Source organism: Neofelis nebulosa, chromosome 3 (genome assembly GCF_028018385.1).
Source record: "Neofelis nebulosa isolate mNeoNeb1 chromosome 3, mNeoNeb1.pri, whole genome shotgun sequence".
Classification (NCBI taxonomy): Eukaryota; Metazoa; Chordata; class Mammalia; order Carnivora; family Felidae; genus Neofelis; species Neofelis nebulosa.
Window position 1 is genome coordinate 59,911,825 of NC_080784.1, and position 22,934 is coordinate 59,934,758.

General features: G+C 37.6%; 1 long non-coding RNA gene across 3 annotated transcripts in view; it reads right to left on the bottom strand.

Moving 5' to 3' along the window:
* LOC131506869 (uncharacterized) overlaps window positions 1-22,934 on the bottom strand; it is a 201,345-nt gene that overhangs the window by 92,098 nt on the left and 86,313 nt on the right. The gene's annotated exons all lie outside the window — the stretch shown is intronic.

Here is a 22,934-nt window from a genome sequence, read left to right on the forward strand (position 1 = left end):
TGGGGTTTTTTTCAATCCTTTTTAACACCTACATCTTCTAACTCTAATAATGGACTATTGTGCTTCTCTGGGCTCCATGACTCACCAGTCCTTGCATCCGGACAGGGGGAGTTTTTTTCATATGTAAGGGATTTCTTAAGCGGGGGGGGGGGGGGGGGGGCGATCTGGAAACCCCAGACAATAAGGAACCTCTACATCTGTATAGTTTTCTGAAGAAGAGAACAGTTGCCCCTTAAATATTTTATTCTAAAATTTGGCTGACAGCAGCAATACATTGATTTTAGCCACTTTATTTTGCTAGTAAATGATGGCAGGATCAGTTGTGGCTTATGCCTCCCTCACTGTAATCAGTTCTAGGCTCAGAAAGGGGGAATTATGCTTGACAGGTAATTAAGAAAACTGACAGGAAATAGCATTTGGCCTCTTTGAAGGTGAACTACAGTTTGTAAAAGATAATCTAAATCTAATTTACGAAAACCCCAGATGGCAAAGCTATGAGCAGTATTGTCTCTGTGTTAGGTTTATATTAAATTAATCTTTTCTTACCATTCACTGTTTTTTAAATTTTAACTTTTACATGGAAAGAAACTACTAAAACTTTGCACAGGCTGAATTTAGAATACAGCAGTTTCTGGGTCACTGCTGAATAAATGATGTAGAAACATTGATTGGGAATGCAGACTGCTTAGGGTTGGAATTGAGACTGGATTGACCAATGTCAAAAGAATGAGTGTTCACTCATGATGCTGAAAAATGAAGGATGAAAGCAACATATACTAAGATGTCAGCAGTAAGGAATAAAATTGTTTTAGAAACTTACCTTCATGTCAAGTAAGGGGAAAAGAAACAAACTATTGATCCTATCTGCAAATCCCAAGGGAAGTTATTTATGCGTTTACCACCATTGGGTGAAAGAAAGGTAGCTAATTCTCCCTTATGTGAAAAAGAGATATTTCTCGAAAGTGCTGGCTCAGATCATCTGGCAAGGTATCAGTTTCGAATATTCTGATCAGGTCCAGGGTAGGAGTACAAGGAGTTGCTCATTGATAACTAGTCTTTCCCACTCTCCCCAGGCACAACGTAGATCTCCCTTTTGTTATGACCTGCTTTCCTTCCACAGACATGGCTTTTTGCCTCATGCACTGTTTGGGAATGACACATAGTTTAAGGTTCTTGGGAGCTAAGGACAGAGATTGGTTCTGCACTGCCTCCATTTGTTTGGGTCTGCAAAAAACAGGATAGGAGAAATACCATCATTATTCCTAAGCCCTTTAGGTGCTGTTCCTAACAAATAAGGAAGAAAAGAAAACCTAACATTTCAAACTTTTTCTCTGTCCATTCCAGGAATTTTACGCTAAACCCAATAAACATTATACTCTTAACCTAGGAGAAATTACCTATTGTAACCAAGAAGACAGCTACACATATAAAAGGAATGCTTTACAAAACCCAAATTTTTCTTCTTTATGACAGTTTTGTGGGAGAGTAAGATGCCAGCAGGATTTTGGAGTGGCTTTCCAAGTTTTCATTTATACATCACTCTTTGAGAACAGTAAGCAGAGTAATGGTTCTCCATTCTAATGTTCTGATGATGGGAGCCATCCATTTGTCACCCTTCCTGTTGTTCCCTTAAAAATTAAAAGAATATAGGATGCTAGAGCCTAGACGATCACACAACCAGGCTCAGATGCCTCAGGGACCTCATCTCCAAATCCCTTACATCCTCACAAGAAAGCAAATAGGTCTTCAGGAAAAAAGAAAGAAGCAAACCCAAAGTACTTCCTCTCTATCTGCTGTACCTCATGGTAGGTATACACCATATTCCCTGTACTTCTGGTGGCCACACCCAGACTCTCCTTATAAATAGGTGGTGTGTAGGATTTCATTATTCCAGAATGTGATATCAAATTACCAAATGTGATTGCACCATTAAATCTTCCTTCCTTTGAGTAGAGAACTCTTCCAGAGTTTTCCATTAAAACTTAGAGCCCCCCTAAGATAGGTGACATCTTAAATTATTATCCGCTATTACCTTAAATATCAGTTAACACATCAGCAGGGAAAGATAACTAAAAGTAAGAGACTATGACAAAGTAAAAGGTGTTAGAAAGTGGAGAAAGTAACTTGGAGGAGAGTGAAGGCTCCTAGAGGAGACAACAGGCCCTAACACAGGGCATGGGAGACACATTCTGCCCATTTGATGAGTAGTAGTAACTCAGAGCTGGACAACTATAAACTGGTGACAATATTAACAACACTCATCTTACAGAATCCCTGTGAAGAAGCAATGTGATAATGAGTATTTTAAGCACTTTGAATTGCAAAATGCTATATCTGTATTGGTTTAATTGTATTTGATTCTACGACTGGCCCTTGCTCTGTCACTTAGAATTATCTTACCTGTCTTTGGTTGCCAGCCTTTAACTCTCTGGAGGAAAGATGCCATGTAAATCTAAATACTTATGGTTTATATAATCAAATAAATAATTATTGGACATAACCTTTGGACTAAATTTTAATCTGTTATAAACTTGGGATATGTGCTGATAAAACATTTAACTATTTCTCTTCTAAGCTTTTATTGTTCTAAGTAAATGCTGCAAAAATGGCAGATCATTTTATTCAGGATATTTTCATCAACTAGCAGAAAACAGAATTCAACTCAGATCTTAAAAAAATGAAGAATCTTCATCAAAGGACTACTTTTAGACCTATAGGCAGTTAAGAGAACCAGCGAGGCATGTTGAGGCACCTAGAGACTAATATCAACAGGAAGCCACTACCACTGTTGGGCTGAGAGGACAAATGGAGTTGAAGTAGAGCAGAAACTATGGAAGGGGGTAGCTACTGCCAAAGATATGCAGCTAAAGCAAAGCAGTGAAGATTCCAGGGTAATGAATTCCTTGACCTCATACTTTGATCTCCTGTTAGCATTCTCCATTGGTTGAGTCTGTTAAGAAGCCAGAAGCAGACAAGCCCAGGTGATACAGTCCCCAGGAATCAGCCTCCAGGGTATGGAGTAAAGCAATGAAGGGGAGAGAATGGATTGAGGATGGAGACAAATGGAGAATAACTAGTACAGGGCCACCTTTAACTTATGAGTCCAAAAGTCTCAGAAGTTACCATTTTGCCTCACATCATAGAATAGAAGGTAGACTTTCAAAAAAGTAGTCGACATTGGAACAAACCAACATCACGTGCCTCCTGACATGCTGCATGAAGGAGGACACAGCATCACATCTCTGATATCCTCACCAAAAATCATAACCTAAATCTGACCACACAGACTCAACTTGAGGGGCATTATACAAAATATTCTTCAAAAATTTTAAGGTCATGAAAGACACAAAGAATGACAGAGAAAGTGTACCACATTCAAAGAGACTAAAGAGATATTAAAACAACATGCAACATGTCTTCATGGATTGAATCCTGGGCCAGAAAACTTTTATTTTCTTTTACTCTAAAGGACATAAACCAAAAAATTGACAAAATTTGAGTAAGAGCCATAAGCTAGGTAAGTATAATATCATTGTGAATTTTTTCTGATTTTGATAATTGTACTGATTACATAAGATAATGTCCTTTTCTTAGCACTAAAGTATTTCATGTTAAAGGGCATGATGTCTCAAACTTACACTCAAATAGTTCCCCCAAAAGGGGTGTGTGTGTGTGTGTGTGTGTGTGTGTGTGTGTGTGTGTGTGTAGAGTTAGGGCGGGGGGAAGGAGAGAGAGAGAGAGAGAATGATCAAGCAAGGAAATAGGGGAGCATGTAAACAATTTGATAGATTTTGGTAAAGGGTATTCAAGAGTTCTTGTTCTACTCTGCCAACTTTTCTATAAGTGCAAAGTTAAATTTTAAAAGAAAGAGAGAGAGGTAACCAATGATTGAGGATGATGCTCACAGAACTGCTCATTTACATTGAGAGAATGGCTAGTTCCCCAAGGTTTCAGTAGAGCCTCATTAAATGCATAATACTCAGAATGTTTCTGGGCACCAATGACTTTTCTCATTATAGAACTCCTATAGGGAATTTCCATTCCTTTCATTAGGATTTGAACTGTTTTTATTTTTAATGGTCTGGTCTCAATGTTTCAGTATTGGAAGCTGCCTGTAATTCTTTTTGGAAGTATAAATTTTCACTTTAAAATAGGAAGAAACCAAGTAAGGCAAAAAGCCATGCTGTGTCTTTGTTGGAGGGCTTGGCATGAAATCACAGAATTTTCTGCCACCTATGTAAGGAAGTGAGTGAGTGATGAGCCTAATACTTATGCCAGCCTTGAAATTGGATTATTTTCCTCCTCCAAAATAGAACTGCTAATATAACATTGGCTTTCTTGGAGAATGGTAGCAATTTGCTTATTTCCCCACTGCCTCATCCTACCCCCTGAGTAGTTGTTTGAAAGACTATGATTACATATACGGTACACACATGCATCTTTCTGGGTGTTGTGGAGAAAACCAATAACTGCAATAGTTTTTAGGGTGGGAAAGGCACAACTAAAGCTATACAAATTCAGGGAAAGTTACAATATGATTCCAGCTTTTGGGGTACCTGGGTGGCTCAACTGGTTGGGCATCCGACTTTGGCTCAGGTCATGATCTCATGGTTTGTGAGTTTGAGCACCACGTCAGGCTCTGTGCTTACAGCTCAGAGCCTGGGGCCTGCTTCGGATTGTCTCTCTCTCTCTGCCCCTCCCCCACTTGCACCCTGTCTCTGTCTCTGAAAAATGAATAAACGTTTAGCCCAAATAATGCCTTAAAAAGTCTTTAAAAAGTCTTTAAAAAATGAATAAATTCTATAATGTTACAACATAGAATTGAAAAAAAGGAAACAGTGGCACCAAGTATCAGCATGATTGCTTTTAAGATTTAGATTGCTGGCTAAGCATCATTAACTTAAGCATCATTTTTTTATGGCACAAGATTTAATGTGTCATTAATTCAACAAACATGTACTAAGTACCTACTGTGTGCTAGGCACCACGTGGAAACAAAGTCAAATAAGATTTGATTCTGTCCTAATGTTGCTTTCATAATCCATGATTTCCTTTTGGCAAAAAAAAATTGATTTCTAATGTGAATACAATATTACACTTTGGAAGATGTAAGTTTATATAAATACAAATTCTGTAAATATAGTACTTATTCCAATAACTATACTTAAGGTTTATTTATTTTCTTGAGACAGAGAGAGAGAGACAGAGCATGAATGGGGGAGGGTCAGAGAGACAGGGAGACACAGAATCTGAAACAGGCTCCAGGCTCTGAGCTGTCAGCACAGAGCCCTGACGCGTGGCTCAAACTCTCGGACCACGAGATCATGACCTGAGCCGAAGTCGGACGCTTAACTGACTGAGCCACTTAGGTGCCCCTCCAAGAACTATACTTAAAGGGAAAAAAGTTCAGGATACTCACTGGGCAGGTGGGTGTACATGAAAGTTAAGGTCAGAGGGTAGGGCACATTCAGAGCCCACAGAGCTGAAGTCTCTGAATCAGCATGTGCTTCCCATACATAATTCATTCAAATGTGATTTATTTTGCAAAGAAATATCATCTTGTTAAGCTGTAGTTAAGTGTTAGAAACACATTTTTTTTACTAATACATCTGGTTCAGTATTGCAACTGAACAGCAGAAGAACAAGAATAAATTCAACATATGTTCTGCTTGTTAACATAACTGTCTCATATCACCTTTGAGTTGATTGAAGGTAATATGCTGCAAGAATCCAACTGTAATTTCAAAAGAATCCCAAGCATGTTTGTGACAATAACCTAACACCACTGAAGTAAGTTCAAAACTCCCCAAGGTGAGCTCTTTAAAGGCCAGCACTGATTGGGTTCAATGAATAAATTCCGTGTCATTTTTATTTTATTTTATTTTGTTTTATTTCATTTCATTTCATTTCATTTCATTTCATTTCGAGAGAAAGAGTGTGTGCATCCAAGCAAGTGGAGGAGGGGCAGAGGGAGATGGAGAGAGAGAATCTCAGGCAGGCTCCACACTCATCATAGAGTCCAGCACAGGGCTTGATCTCATGACTGTGAGATCATGACTAGAGCCGAATTCAAGAATCACTTAACCAACTGAGCCACCCAGGTGCCCCTCATGTAATTTAAAAAAAATAACAGCCTCATAACTTGTAATGTCCCTTTATATAAGATTTTGAAAGCCTACAGCAATATAATACAATTAAATATTATTAATTATTATTAATACAGTAATTAGATTGAATTATTGATAAATTAAATATTATTTTCATTAAAACAAGGGCATAGGAAATATTCTATAATGTGGTAAAAATGCTTGGGATAGAATGTGATATGGTAGCCAGTCTCCAAGACGGTCCATCACTGTTTCCCACCCACTGGTATTCACACCCTTGCACTATGTTCACACCCTTGTCTCCCACACTGTACTAGGGTTAGCCTGTATGACCAGTAGAATACAGCAGAAATGATATGTCACTCTCCAGATTAGGTTATAAAATACTATAGCTTCTGTTTTGTTCTCTCTCTCTCTTTCTTAGAACTCACTGTGGGTGGCCAGCTTCCATGCCATGTCACTAGCTCTATGGAGAAGCCTACCTGGTGAGAAACGGGAGCCTTCTTGCCAATAACCACATGAACGTGGTTGGGAGCCAATGGATTCTCCAGCCCTATAAATGACTACAATCCCAGTTGACAACTGGACTACAATCTCATTAGAAACTCTGATCCACAACCACTCAGCTAAGATTATTGTGAAATAGTGTTTATTATTTTTTGTTTGTTTATTTTTTAAAGTTTATTTTTGAGAGAGAGCACCATGTGGGGGGCGGGGCAGAGAGATAAAGGATCCCAAGTAGGCTATGTGCCGTCAGCACAGAGCCCTGCACTGGTTTTGAACTTATGAACTGTGAGATGACCTGAGCCAAAATCAAGTCAGATGCTTACCCAACTAAACCACCCAGGCACCCCAGTGTTTATCGTTTTAAGCAACTAAGTTTCAGGGTTTGTGATACAACAAATAGTTAATACTGCTCAATGAAAACCAAAGTGTATGATAGGAAATTGACCAAAATGTTAATAGTAATTGTCAGTGACTGATTACTGATGAGTAATTTTCATTTTTTATTAGGTCTCCTGTATATTTGCCTGATTGCCTGCATTTATTATATCACTTTTTTAAAAACAATAAAAAGGGAAAAGCTTTTGACTTTAACACAAAGTGCAATTTAAAATGGATTTTCTTTCATTTTATTATCATGTGTGTGCTACAGGTTTTGCAGGGACAATGATTAGCACAGATATAGAAATAGGGACTGCAATTCCAAACAATACAATTTGGTCAAGAGTTTGAATCAAATACTAAACTGAGATTACCAACCCAGATGATTGTGGCCAGTAAAGGTACATCCTATCACACCAATTAGTACCCTGAAAAAAGCCTTTTTAATTTTGACAGAATTTCACACTTCCAGAAAAGTTGTGGATATAGTACAAAATTTTCTGTATACCATCATTCCTATATATGGACATGATCTAATTATAAACATTTTGTCTCATTTGTTTCATTATTATCAATAGACAGATGGCAGATAATGTGTATATCGCTTTTTCATAGCACTTAGCACTGTTGTAATTTTACATTTATTTGTATAATTATTTGATTAATTGTTAGCATTCCAAATAGAATGTAATTTCTGGCTTTTTGTTTGCCATTTATCCTGGTGGTTAAAACTGGCTCATAGAAAATGCTCAGTATTTTGTTTTATGAATGAAGAAATGAGTAAATGATAGAAATGGAAGATGAAGACAGAATACATGCCTCAACTGTTAAAGTTATAAGAAAGTTATATGTGTTTTATCTGTGTCCATCAGGTTGGGCAAGTCAGTAAAATTCAAGATTGAATGCTGAAGTAAAATCCAAAAGCTGTTGGAAGGTCATAAGAAATAAAACAGAGAATTGGGAGTGAGAGAATGGGGTTCAGAAATAGAATTTAAAATAAGAGATTAAGTAAAACTTTCCCTTGGAGTAGGTTATTTATGTTCTGTGTATTGGTCAGATGGGCTAGGCTGGCTATGCTGCACTAACAAACTACCCCAATACACAGTGTCTTAAACAAGAAATATTTATTTCTAATTCACAATATATGGTCAATATATGATCAGTGATTCTTGGTACTCAGCTGAGAACACTATCACCCTCACTCCAGGACCCAGACTAATGGAGAAGGAATTATCAGGACCCCTGCTAATAACCATGCCAGAAGAAAAGATGTTCTAAAAAAACTTTTTTTAATGTTTTTTTTTCAATTGATTTTTGACAGAGACAGAGTGTGAGCAGGGGAGGGGCAGAGATGGAAAAACAGAATCTGAAGCAGGCTCCAGGCTCTGAGCTGTCAGCACAGAGCCCGATGTGGGGGTTGAACCCACAAACTGCAAGATCATGACCTGAGCTGAAGTCAGCCACTTAACCAACTGAGCCACTTAGGCACCCCAAGAAAAGAGAGTTCTAGAAGGTCTCACCTCACTAATGAAATGCTCTAACTTAACCATGACATTTCTCATCATCATTTCTGCTTTGAATTCATCGTCCACAAGTGGTCTCAAAGCCCACACAATCACAAGGGCACCAGGAAATATGATTCTACCACATGCCTGGCAGACAGAGAACTGGTATATTTAGTGAATAGCTCTAATGACTACTAGTTTTGATACAGTTATTACATTTCCTGTTCAGCAATCCCTATAACAAATTGGCTTTATAGAGTAACAACAAATCTTGGGAATTTTGCAGAAATTCAACATAAAGTCATTGCTCATATTTATCCAAGCATAAGCACTTTCTTCTCTTCCCATCATGTTCACCTTTCTTCCTTCTGTGTCCTCAGTGAGATCCCTAATCATCCCAGAAAGATTTAATAACAAAAAGTAAAGAATAATCATTTGTTTGAACATTTTTACTATTTACCTATATTCATACTTTCAACATATTTATAGCACACCTAGTATCTACCAATAGAATAGAACTTTCTCATTGCAAAACTTTACCCAAAACAGCTTTAACTTCAACTCTGGTCCTTTCAACAAGATAGTGATGTGGTAAACAAAAAACACTAGTGTAAGAAATACAAATTTTTAGTCATAACCACTTGCTCCAGATATAATAGCTGAGGAAAATGGCTCTAATATTAACATTAGATTTCTGAGAGTAATTTCCATTGCCAAAGTCTAATTACATTGGTCGAACCAAACCATATTAAACTAAATCTCTAACAAAGCAGATCAGTTTACAATATAACCCTGATATCTGTTGAATCATAGTTGCAAGACACAACAAAAGCACCATTCAATACTCTTTGACTGTGACTAGGCAGTAAACAAGAATAAAAACTGGATCATATTTCAGATAATTTAAATAATGTGTAACAGAGGTTGGGAGTTCTACCACACACTCCAGAGATTTTGTGAACTTTATTAAATCAACTGAATAATTCAGTTCTCCCCTGAAGTTTCATTCTGTGTGTATATATTTGCCCTCTTGCAGGTGTGTGTGTGTGTGTGTGTGTGTGTGTGTGTGTGTGTGTGTGTAGTTACTTCTCACCAAAAGCCTTGAAGTAGACCAGAAGAATGGATGAAGTTTTAGGAGACTGGAAAATTAAATAGAGGAAAGAGAATTGATTACATGGAAAATCTTGTGGAAAATCCTAGAAAGAGGAAAATCAACTTCTGCTATTTCATATTTTTCTCTGTCATTCATCCAGCACTTCCTGTGTACAAGGCACTATTATTATAAGAGCCAAAGCTACACAGTAAATAAAATAGGAAAGGTCTCTGCTCTCATGGAATTTATATTCCAGTTTTCTTGGGGGGGGGGGGTGGGGAGGGTGCAGGATCAGCACATATAAATAAATACAAGAATATCAGAACATGATAACTACTATGAAGAAATAAAACAGAATAATAAATATGTCCAAGAATGACTATGATTAGAAGATGTTTTAGATATGGTGATCAGTGAAGGATTTGAGGGGTTTAAATTGAGGCCTAATGATGGGAAGGAGGCAATTTTGCAATGAGTGGAAGAAGATCATTCCAATGAGAAGGAAGAGCTGGTGTAAAGCCTCTAAGGCGGGGATGAGTTTGGCATATTAAAGTAAATTCTGATGGAAGAAAACTCATACCTAGTTATATCCTGATGAAAAATGTGAAATTCAAAGGATAAATAGAAAATCTTATAAGCTTCAGAATAAACAATTATCTCATAGGAAAGACACTAGGGCTGACACCGAAGTTCTCATTTGCTACATAAATGCTAAGAGATAGTGGGGTGACATTGACAGCACTCTGAAGTAAAAGGATCACTCCTCCATGAAGACAAAGGAAAGTCAGTTTCAGCACAGGGAGACCCAGAAAGCTTCTCTTTTATACCTCCTTTATTTAAAAAAATTACTCAAAGAAGTATTCTGGTGAAATAACAATGAATCAGAATAAAAACCTCAAGAAATAGAAAGATGTGGTATAAAAGAAAAAGCAGTGAGCTGCGAACCCAGTAAAACTTACTGTTAAGTAGATGTGATAAAGTACTTGTAATATTTAAAGCAATTGTTAAGAAAGGATTCTTGACTAGAACAGACTATATTTAAACATTTGCATTTCAAACTGGAAGTAAAAATTCAGATTATTTTAACTAAATTTGGACATTGAGAAAAGAGAAAAAGAAGGAATAAGTAAGGGATGTTTAACTTTTCATCCAGTTATGGGGGAGTTTTCAGATATAGTTTAAATTTTTATTTTGCTTGAGAAGCATAGTTACAAAATGATTAATAAAATGTTGGCACATCTACTAGTAGAATAGATTCAGGATATATAATTTCCAGACCTCTAGAGTAGGAAAAAGAGGAATAAAGAAAGCATAATAGAAAGGGGATGCTAGGCATGTGTGGGAGCAGCAGGTATATGGGAAATCTCTGTACCTTCCCTTCAATTTTGCTGTAAACTTAAAATTGCTCTAAAAATATATAGTCTTAATTTTTTAATGGAAGAAAAAATAAATCTTTTAAAAAGAAAGTACAGGGGCGCCTGGGTGGCTTGATCGGTTAAGTGTCCGACTTTGGCTCAGGTCATGATCTCACGGTCCATGAGTTCAAGCCCCGTGTCGGGCTCTGTGCTGACAGCTCAGAGCCTGAAGCCTGTTTCAGATTCTGTGTCTCCCTCTCTCTCTGCCCCTCCCCTGTTCATGCTCTGTCTCTCTCTGTCTCAAAAATAAATAAACGTTAAAAAAAAATTTAAAAAGAAAAATAAAAAGAAAGCACAATGTATGATTCCAATTATATAACAATGTGGAAAAGGCGAACTATAAGGATAATAAAAAGATCAGTGGTTGTTGGGGTCTTGAGATGGGGGAAAGGGAGGAAGAGAAGAACAGATGGAGCACAGTAGATTTTCAGGTCAGCAAAACCATTCTGTAGGGTACTATAATGGAGAATATAGGCCATCATGCACTGGCCAAAGTCCATAGAAGTATACAACACTGAGTGAACTCTGATGTAAACTATGGACCTTAGTTAATAATAGCGTATTGATATTCACTCACGAATTATAACAAATGTACCACACCAGTACAAGGTGTTAACATTGGGGAAGGGGTGGAGGGGTGGAGGAGAAGGAGTATACGGAAGTTCTCTGTGCTTTCTGCTCAATTTTCTATGAACTTTAAGAGTGTTCTAAAAAGTAAAGTCTACTACAAAAGAAAGAAAGAAGATGTAATAAATCCAGGAAGAGTCGAGGGAAAAATTCAAGAAAGCATTATAAACACAAAACAAAAAGCCTAAAATATGATGGCAGAAGTAAGACCAATCATGCCAGTAGTCAAAACAAATAAGGATCAGTTAAAGGCCTATATTAATAGAAGCAACAAAGTCCAGCTATATGTTTATAAAAGACACCTAAGTCAAATGACATAAATACATTAACATAAAGGAATAGATTAGAATATAACCAAACTAAGGCAAGAAGGAAGAAAACAGAAGTGACCTGAAGCAAAAAAGAATTTAATTGGATTGAAAGGACAGTTATTGATAACAGTTACAACCCACCAAAGTAGCATAATGATCAGAAATATTTTTGCACCAAGTGACATTGCATTAAATTGAAAAGCTGGTGGGACACCTGGGTGGCTCAGTTGGTTAAGCGTCTGACACTTGGATTCGGCTCAAGTCGTGATCTTGCGGTTTGTGGGTCTGAGCCCCACAATGGGCTCTTCAGTGATAGTGCAGAGCCTGATTGGGATTCCCTCTCTCTTCCTCTCTCTTTGCACCCACCCCTCCATCCCCCCACCCCAGTTCTCACTGTCTCTGTCTCTCGCAAAATAAATAAATAAATAAACTTTTTAAAAAATTGAAAAGCTGGAAAAATGCTGAAGTGTGATATATCCAGAATCATATTCTGAGATTTTAACATACCTCTCTCAGAATATGAATGAGCTTTCAGAAAATAAACACACAAATAAGAATTCAGAAGATAGAAACAATCCAGTTCTCATTCTTGACCTCAAAGCTATACATGAAAATTTTCATCAGCAAACATGCTTTCTATTGCAACTACACATGTAACATTTATAAAAGTTTACTGTGCACTAAGCAAAGATAATCACAGTAATTCTGAAAGAAAAACAGTATGAAACCATAATGAAATGAAGTAGAAATAAACTTAATAATACTGTCAGGATCATAAACTAATAGAAAATATAGATATTCAAATGTGTTATAAATCTAGAGAAATCCAAAGTGTTTGATTTTGGCAATGAAAAGATAGATCAACAGAATACATCAGAAAGTCAAGACATAGATCAAAATAAAAATGGGAATAAAAAGCAGTATTTCAAATCAGTTGAGATAAAAGATTCATTAAGTCATGTTTTACAAGTTATTATAGCGATCTTGGGGAAATAATTAGATTACTTCCTCTTTACTTCAAAATAAATTCTAAACAGACTATCAACTTAAACCATCCAAAAATGAAATGACAAAAGAGGATAATAGGGATTTTAAAAAATAATCTTAGGATAGGAAGGGAGGAAGGAAGGTGTGGAGTCTTGTCCCTCTAACACAACTGGATAAATATCAAATCATTCTGAACACCCAAGAAATCCATCTGAGGTCTGAGAGAACAAACTACATAACTAGAGGCAGAAAAGAGTCCACATCATGGAAGGTAGAAGGTAGAAGGTGTGGAGACGTGATCTAGGGGAAAAAAGAATGGTGGGTGCTATAGAGGGGAGCTGGAGGAGAGTGAGAGGGAGAGAGCAGGCAGTATACAGGGGATTGCACAAGAAAAACACTTGACGGGCAAAACAAAAGGGGCTGATTATCATGAGTTTTTACAACCAGTGGAGCTCACAGACTAAAGTTGTAGATGTCTGCACTGTGGCAGGTGTGGAGCCTGGCAGGTGTAGTGGTGCTCCTGTGGAGTAGAGCAGATGCATGGGAGTGAAAGTGTGGTTTGAGGACCCTCTGGGTTGCACTGGGAAAGGCAGTTCCCCTTCTTGGAATGCACTTGGGAGCGGTGGCACTGTAACTCAGGGAACAAAAGATCCAGAGGGAACCATGCAATGCCCATTTCCTTAGCAAAGGGCAGACACATGCTGAAGGCAGCTAACCTGGATGCCAACTTCTTGCTGTGCTCTACTATAAATTCCAAGTAGCTGTGCACATTTGTGCAACTGTCCTTCTGGAAAAAACTGGCATGAACCACATGCAGTGAGACCCTCCCCCAGAGGATTAGTGAAGGTCCATGCCATGCCAGGTCCCTAAAATTTGGAGTTTTGAAATTTAGCCAGTGTAACTGATATAAAACACAAGGGCACTGCACTGCCGAGCAGGCAGACAGCCTGACAGTGAAGGCAGGGATCTGATGGATGCCTGGTACAAATGAGGGAAAATTTCTCGCTCTTCTTTGAGGGATTACTGGACAGTGGTGGGCACAAACTCCCTTCTCTGGGAATGAGGGAGTGGGATGGCATCATTTTTCTCCCCTGCCCATTGGTACCAACAGATTTCAGTGAACAACACAGCACCCACAGGGGACGCTTGAGCTGCTTACATCAAGCCCTGCCCCCCTGCACTCTACAGGTGCTTCTGAACTACGGCAAGTGTGCCTGAGAACAAGAGCAGAGGATCTCTCCCTCAGAAGACCAGCACAATCCCCCACATGCACCAAATATATAGACCATAGAGTGCTGCAAAGCTTCAGCTTAGGGGAAATTGGATCAGGCTTATTTTAACAAGCAGACCAGTGCACATGCACTGGACTAGGTCCAAACACTCCCCACTGCAGGCAAGGAGAAACTCTGCACAGTACTGACCTGAGGGAAAGGGCAGCCAAAACATAAGAGCAGAGTGCACACAGCATATACCAGAAGCAGTTCCTGTGGTGCCAGGCTCTGAACAGTGTATGACCTCTTATTAATAAAGCCATTCCACCCAGGAGCAGGAAATATAATAGGCTTTCCTAACACACAGAAGACAGAGACCTAGAAAAAATGCCAAGGAGGAATTCATCCCAAAAGAAAGAACAAGAAAAGGTCACAGCCAGAGATCCAATTGAAACAGATATAAGTAATATGCCTGATCCAGAACTTAAAACAACAATATTAAGTATACTAGATGGGCTTGAGAAAAGCATAGAAGACACCAGGGAGTTCCTTAATGCAGAGATAAAAGACCTCAGAATTAATCAGGATGAACTAAAAAATGCTATAACTGAGATGTGAGATCAACTAGATGTAATGACCACAAGGATGGAAGAAGTAGTGGAATGAATCAGTGATATAGAAGACATAATTCTGGAAAATAATGAAGCTGAAAAGAAGAAACCAGGAAAAATAATTGGATCATGAATGTAGACTTAGGGAAATCAGAAATTCCATAAAGCATAATAACGTTTGTATCATAGGAGCCCCAGAAGAAGTGAGGGAAAGGGGGACAGAAGGTTTATTTGACCAAATTATAGTTGAAAACTTCCCTAATCTGGGGACAGACATCCAAGTCCAGGAGGCACAGAGAACTCTCATCAAAATCAACAAAACAGGGGTGCCTGGGTGGCTTAGTCGGTTAAGGGTCTGACTCTTGATTTCAGCTTAGGTCATCATCTCACAGTTTGTGGGTTCAAGCTCCACATCAGGCTCTGTGTTGACAGCGTGAAGCCTGCTTAGGATTCTCTCTCTCCCCCTCTCTCTTTACCCTTCCCCTGCTTTCTCTCTCTCCTTCTCTCCCTCTCTAAATAAATAAATAAATAAATAAATAACATTTTAAAAAATCTCTAAAATAAATACATAAATAAATAAATAAATAAATAAATAAAAATCAACAAAACCAGGCCAATACAAAGACATATCGTAGTAAAATTTGCAAAATACAGACATAAGAAAAGAATTCTGAATGCAGTAAGGGGGAAAAAATCCCTAACTTACAAGAAAAGACAAATAAGGTTAGCAGTAGACCTCGTCACAGAAACTGGGCAGGCCAGAAGGGAGTGGCAAGATATATTCAATGTGCTAAATGAGAAAAATATGCCAAGAATACTTTATCCAGCATGGCTTTCATCCAGAATAGAAGTAGGTTCCCAGACAAGTAAAAACTAAAGGAGTTCATGGCCATTAAATCAGTCTTGAAAGAAAGAAACATTAAAGGGGACTCTTTTTGTCGAAAAGAAAGATCTAAAACAACAAAGACTAGAATGGAACAGAGAAAATCTCCAGAAACAATGGCTATATAGGTAATACAATGGCACTAAATTAATATCTATGAATAACCCACTCTGAATGTAAATGGACTAAATGCTCCAATCAAAATACAGAGGTATCAGAATGGATAAAAAGAACAAGATCCATCTATATGCTGCTTACAAGAGACTCATTTTAGACCTAAAGACACCTGCAGATTGAAAGTGAGGAGATGGAGAACTACCTATCATGCTGATGAACATCAAAAGGAAGCTGGAGTAGCCATTCTTATATCAGACAAACTAGATTTTAAACCAAAGACTGTAACAACAGATGAAAAAGGGTACTATAATAATAAAGGAGTCTATCCAAAAGAAGATCTAACAATTGAAATATTTATGCACCCAACTTGAAACACCCAAATATATAAATCCATTAATAATGAACACAAAGAAACTCATTGATAACAATACAATAATAGTAGGGGACTTTCACATCCCACTTACATCAATTGACAGATCATCTAAGTAGAAAATCAACAAGGACATAGAACAATAACCTGCAAAGAAATCGAATCAGTCGGACTTCAAGCTGTACCACAAAGCTCTAATCATCAAGACAGCATGGTACTGTGATAAAAACAGACATTCATATCAATAGAATAGAATAGAGAACCCAGAAATGGACTCACAAATGTATGGCCAACTAATCTTTGACAAAGAAAAAAGAATATCCACTGGAATAAAGACAGTCTCTTCAGCAAATGGTGTTGGGAAAACTGGACAGCAACATGCAGAAAAATGAACATGGACCACTTTCTTACACCATACACAAAAATAAACTCAATATAGATCAAAGACATAAGATGAGAAGCCATCAAAATCCTAGAGGAGAAAGCAGGCAAAAACCTCTTTGACCTCAGCCACACCAACTTATTACTCAACATGTCTCCAGAGGCAAGGGAAACAAAAGCAAAAATATTGTCCCTCATCAAAATATAAACCTTCTACACAGTGAAGGAAGACATTTGCAAACGACATATCATTAGTATAACGATAAAGGGTTATATCCAAATACAAAGGGTTAGTATCCAAAATCTATAGAGAACTTATTAAACTCAACACCCAAAAAACAAATCATCCAGTGAAGAAATGAGCAAAAGACAAGAATAGACACTTCTCCATCTCCAGTGGACATCCAGATGGCCAACCGACACATGAAAAAACGCTCCACATCACTCATCAGGGAAATACAAATCAAAACCACAATGAGATACCACCTCACACCTGTCACAATGGCTAACATTAACAACTCAGGCAACAACAGATGTTGGTGAGGATGTAGAGAAAGAGGATCTCTTTTGCACTGCTGGTGGGAATGCAAACTGGTGCAGCCACTCTGGAAAACAGTATGATGGTTCCTCAAAAAATTAAAAATATAACTACCCTATGACCCAGCAATTGCACTACTAGGTATTCATCCAAGGGATAGATTGGTGCACCCCAATGTTTATAGAGGCACTATCAACAATAGTCAAAGTATGGAAAGAGCCCAAATGTCCATCAATGGATGAATGGGTAAAGAAGATGTGGTATATATATACAATGAAGTATTACTCAGCAACCAAAAAGAATGAAATCTTGCCATTTGCCATTACGTGGATGGAACTAGAGCATATTATGCTAAGCAAAATCAGTCAGTCAGAGAAAGACAAATATCATAAAACTTCACCCAAATGAGGATGTTAAGATACAAAACAGATGAACATAAGGGAAGGGAAGGGAAGCAAAAATAATATAAAAACAGGGAGGGGGACAAAACGGAAGAGACTCTTAAATATAAAGAATATACAGAGAGAGGGTTGCTGGAGGGATTGTGGGAGGGGGGATGGGCTAAATGGGTAAGGGGCATTAAGGAACCTACTCCTGAAATCATTGTTGCACCATATGCTAACTAACATGGATGTAAATTAAAAACTTAATTAATTAAAAAAAAAGAAATCGAATCAGTAGTCACAAATCTCCCAACAAACAAAAGTCCAGGGCCAGATGGCTTCCCAAGGAAATTCTACCAAACCTTTAAAGAAGAGTTAATACCTATTCTTCTTAAACTGTTCCAAAAAATAGAAATTGAAGGAAAACTTCCAAACTCATTCTATGAGGACAGAATTACCTTGATTTAAAACCAAAGACTCCACTAAAAAGAAGAATTATAGGCTAATATTCCTGATGAACATGGATGCAAAATTCTCAACAAGATAGTAGCAAATCAAATTCAGCACTACAATAAAAGAATTATTCACCATAATCAAATGGGATTTATTCCTGAGCTACAGGGCTGGTTCAATATTGGCAAATCAATCAACATGATACACCACATTAATAAAAGAAAGAATAAGAATCATATCCTCTCAATAGTTGCAGAAAAAGTATTTGACAAAATGCAGTATCCATTCTTGATAAAAACCTTCAACAAAGTAGGAATTAATGGAACATACCTCAATATCATAAAGGCTGTATATGAAAGACCCATAGCTAATATCCTCCTCAATGAGGAAAAACTGAGAGTTTTTCCTCTATGGTCAGGAACAGGGATGTCCACTCTCACCACTGGAAGTCCTAGCTTCACATAATATTGGCAGTCCTAGCTTCAGCAATCATACAACAAAAAGAAATAAAATCATCCAAATCAGCAAGGAAGAAGTCAAATTTTCACTATTCACAGATGACATGATACTCTATACAGAAAACCCAAAACTCCACCAAAAAGTTGCTAGATCTAATACATGAATTCAGCAAAGTTGCAGGATATAAAATCAATGTATAGAAATCTGTTGCATTTCTAATACCAATCATGAAGCAGCAGAAGAAAAAAATCAAGGAATCAATCCCATTTACAATTATACCAAAACCATGATACCTAGGAATGATGCTAACCAAAGTGGTAAAAGATCTGTACTCTGAAAATTGTAGAAAACTTATGAAAGAAATTGAAGATGATACAAAGAAATGGAAACATTCCATGCTCATGGATTGGAAGAACAAATATTGTTAAAGTGTCTCTACTAACCAAAGCAATCTACACATTTAAATGCAATCCTTATCAAAATACTAACAGCCTTTTTCACAGTGTTAGAACAAACCATCCCCAAATGTGTATGGAACCACAAAAGACCTCAACCAGCCAAAGCAATCTTGAAAAAAAGAAAAGCAAAGCTGGAGGCATCACAATTCCTGACTTTAAGCTGTATTACAAAGTTGTAATCATCAAGACAGTACAGTACTGGCACAAAAACAGACACATAGATCAACGGAACAGAGTAGAAAACCCAGAAATGGACCCACAACTATATAGTCAAGTAATCTTCAACAAAGCAGGAAAGAATATTCAATGGGAAAAAGACAGTCTCTTCAACAAATGATAATGGGAAAACTGGAAAGCAACATGCAGGAGAATGAAATTGGACCATTTTCTTACACCATACACAAAAATAAATTCAAAACAGACAAAAGACCTAAGGGTGAGACAGAAAACCATCAAAATCCCAGAGGAGAACACAGGCAGCAACCTTTTGACATTGGCCATCAGCAACTTTTACTAGACATGTCTCCAGAGGCAAGGGAAACAAAAGCAAAAATGAACAATTAGAACTTTGCCAAGATAAAAAACCTTCTGCACAGTGAAGGAAATAATCAACAAAACTAAAAGGCAACCTATGGAATGGGAGAAGATATTTCTAAATGACATACCTAAGAAAGGATTAGTACACAAAATCTATAAAGAACTTATCAAATTCAGCACCCTAAAATAAACAATCCAGTTAAGAAATGGGCAGAAGACATGAATAAACATTTTTCCAAAGAAGACATACAGATAGCTAACAGACATATGAAAAGATGCTCAACATTACTCATCAGCAGGGAAATACAAATCAAAACCATAATGAGATACCACCCCACACCTGTCAGAATGGCTAAAATTAACAATGCAGGAAACAACAGATGTTGGTGAGGATATGGAGAAAGGGGAACCCTCTTATGCTGTTGGTGAGAACGCAAACTGGTGCAACCACTGTGGAAAACAGTATGGAGGTTCCTCAAAAAGTTAAAAATAGAACTACCCTATAACCCAGCAATTGCGCTACTAGGTATTTACCCAAAGGATATCAAAATACAGATTCAAAGGAGCACATGTACCCCCATGTTTATAGCAGAATTACCAACAATAGCCAAATTATGGAAAGAACCTAACTGTCCATCAACTGTTCAATGGATAAGGAAGATGTGAGATATATATATGTGTATATACATATATATATATATCTATAGATATATATATAGATAGATTTGTATATATATATATACATATATATATGTATATCTATCTATCTATATATATCTATAGATATATATATATCTATATATATCTAGGCTTGGAATTTTAGTGGCCACTAAGATTGCTGATATCTGGGTCGACGTCTATGCAAGAACTAGATTCTGATTCTCTTTACTCCAACAGGCCAGTATTTGAGAGGCCAGCCCCAACTGAAGAATGCATTACCAAGGCATCTACTCTTGGGAGGCCCTGGATTACAACTGCAGCCCTATGGAGCTCCTGAAAAACAGCTCATCTCTGCTGTCTCTTCCTGAGCAGGAAACACTCTCTGGGCAAAAGTGGACCTGAACACCTGGCTTAAAGTCTAGCTTCTTTTCCTGTAATTCCTTACCATCTTCTTAGCTGTTCGAGTCTTTTAAAAAGTTTTTTACATTTTACACAAATTTTGTTATCTGGCTCCAAAAAAAAGGATTAATCTAAATGACCTAGTCTGAAACTCCTAAAAGCAGAGTCTTTCCCCCCCACCCCGCCCCACCCTTATTCTATGGTCAGAGCCTTTATTGAACTAAAAGATTCAAATTTACTTGATAGTACTGTCCCTTGGGTCATTCTATCAGGAACAGTGGTCACTAGTCATTTTTCTTTTTTTCCCCCAGTATTATTGAGATAAAACCTTTCTCGACTTATGATGGGGTTACATCCCAATGAACTTATCGTAAATTGAAAACAATCTTAAATCAAAATTCATTTAATACACCTAACCTACTGAACATCATAGGTTAACCTAGACTACCTTGGACATGCTCAGAACATTTACCTTAGGGAGGGATTCTTTCTCCCTCTCTCTCTGCTCCTCCACTGCTGACTCTCTCTCTCTCTCTTCTATCTCTCAAAATAAGTAAATAAACTTAAAAAAAAGACTTTTCTCAAAGTTCTAACCAATGAAGTAAAGCAGGAAAATATTGTAAAAACAAAAATATTACAAGTGAAAATATTTGTGTTTGAAAACAGAAAAAAACTAGTAAACACAATAAAAATCTTATGGGTACAAGGCAGAAGAAAAACATTTTTTAAATAACTTGTTTTTCTGTTGAAAATGAACAGAAAATATAATGAAAAGTCTAAAATGAGAAAACACAAAATATAAATGTTATGGTGTTTCTTATGTGTCATCCTGACTAAATTAATATCCCTAGTATTGAATCAAATACTAATCTAGGTGTTACTTTGAAGGCATTAGTAAACATGACTAAAAGTCCATATTCAGCTGACTTTTAAGTAAAGGAGATTATTTTAGATAACCTGAGTGGGTTCATTCAATCCATTTAAGGCCTTAAAAGGCAGAGCTGAGTCTTGCCAAAGAAGGAACTCTATCTGTGGATAGCTGTTTCAGCCTAGGCCCGGAGTCCCAGCCTGTCCTGCCCCTCTTGATGGCCTGACAGATTTGGACTGGACTAGCTAGGCTTCACAATTGCATAAACCAACTTTTTGCAATAAATCTTTTAATATATACTTCCTCCTGGCTCTACTACTCAGGTTAAACCCTGACTGATACAATATTATGAAGAAAAATGTTAAATGTTGCTAAATAACATAAAAGTGGGTAAGAAACTTCACAAATTTCTGCACTAAAATTCCAAATATTCCAAAAAAATTAATGCAATTAAAATAAAATCCTAACAAGACTTTTTTTTTTTTGATAATTTGACGTTTCCTCTAAATAAAAAGGAATAATCATGGTAGTGGGTGATAAATGAACCCACCAAATAGTAAAATATGCCATAAAGCTACAATAATTAAAAAAAATTTTTTTAAGGTTTATTCATTTTTCAGAGACAGAGAGACAGAGCATGAGCAGGGTAGGGGCAGAGAGAGAGGGAGACACAGAATCTGAAACAGGCTCCAGGCTCTGAACTGTCAGCACAGAGCCCGATGTGAGTCCCAAACTCATGGACGGCGAGATCATGACCTGAGCCGAAGTCGGACGTTTAACCAACTAAGCCACCCAGGTGCCCCAAAGCTACAATAAGTTTTAAAGTGTGAAATTACCAGGGGAAGTAGCAAATAGATCAAAGAAACAGAATAGGAGCTCAGAAACAAACACGTATGGAAATGGGAATTTAGAGCATGAAAGGTGTGGTATTTAAATCAGTATGGGGAAGACGGATGTATGTACCAGTTACCTTTCACTGAGAAACACATCACCCAAAAGTGCAACAGATTAAAATAGGAACCATTTATTTACTTCATAATTTTGTAGTTTGGCAGTTTGTGCTGGAGTAAGCTAAGTGGTTCTTTAGGTCTAGGCCAGGCTTGGCTGATCTTAGCTGAGCTTGCTCCTGGGTCTGTGGTCAGCTAATGGGCTAGATGGAGATGACTGGTTTTGACTGGTCTCATTCATATATCTTATGATTCACTGAGAGTGACAGGGGAGATCAGGCCACATATCTCTTATCATCCAGCAAGCTAACCTGGGCTGCTTTATATAACATAAGAGTTCTAAGAACAGCAAACAAGTAAGCCTCAATACACAAGCATTTTTCAAGTCTCAGCTTGCATTGCTATTGTTTCATTGGGCAAAGCAAGTCATATGTCTAAGCTTGAAGTCAGTAGAGGAGGGCTTGGATACAGGGAGGGGTGCCTGGGTGGCTCAGTCCATTAAGCATCAGACTCTTGATTTTGGCTCAGGTCATGATCTCATGGTTCATGAGGTCAAGCTCCATGTCAGGCTCTGCCCTGATAGCATGGAGCCTGCTTGGGATTGTCTCTCTCCCTCTCTCTCTTCCCCTCTCCTACTTGCACACACTTTCTCTCTTGCTCTCTCAAAATAAATAAACTTTTAAAAAATGCTTGAATCAAGGAGGAGTGAAAAAATTGGGGCCATTATTG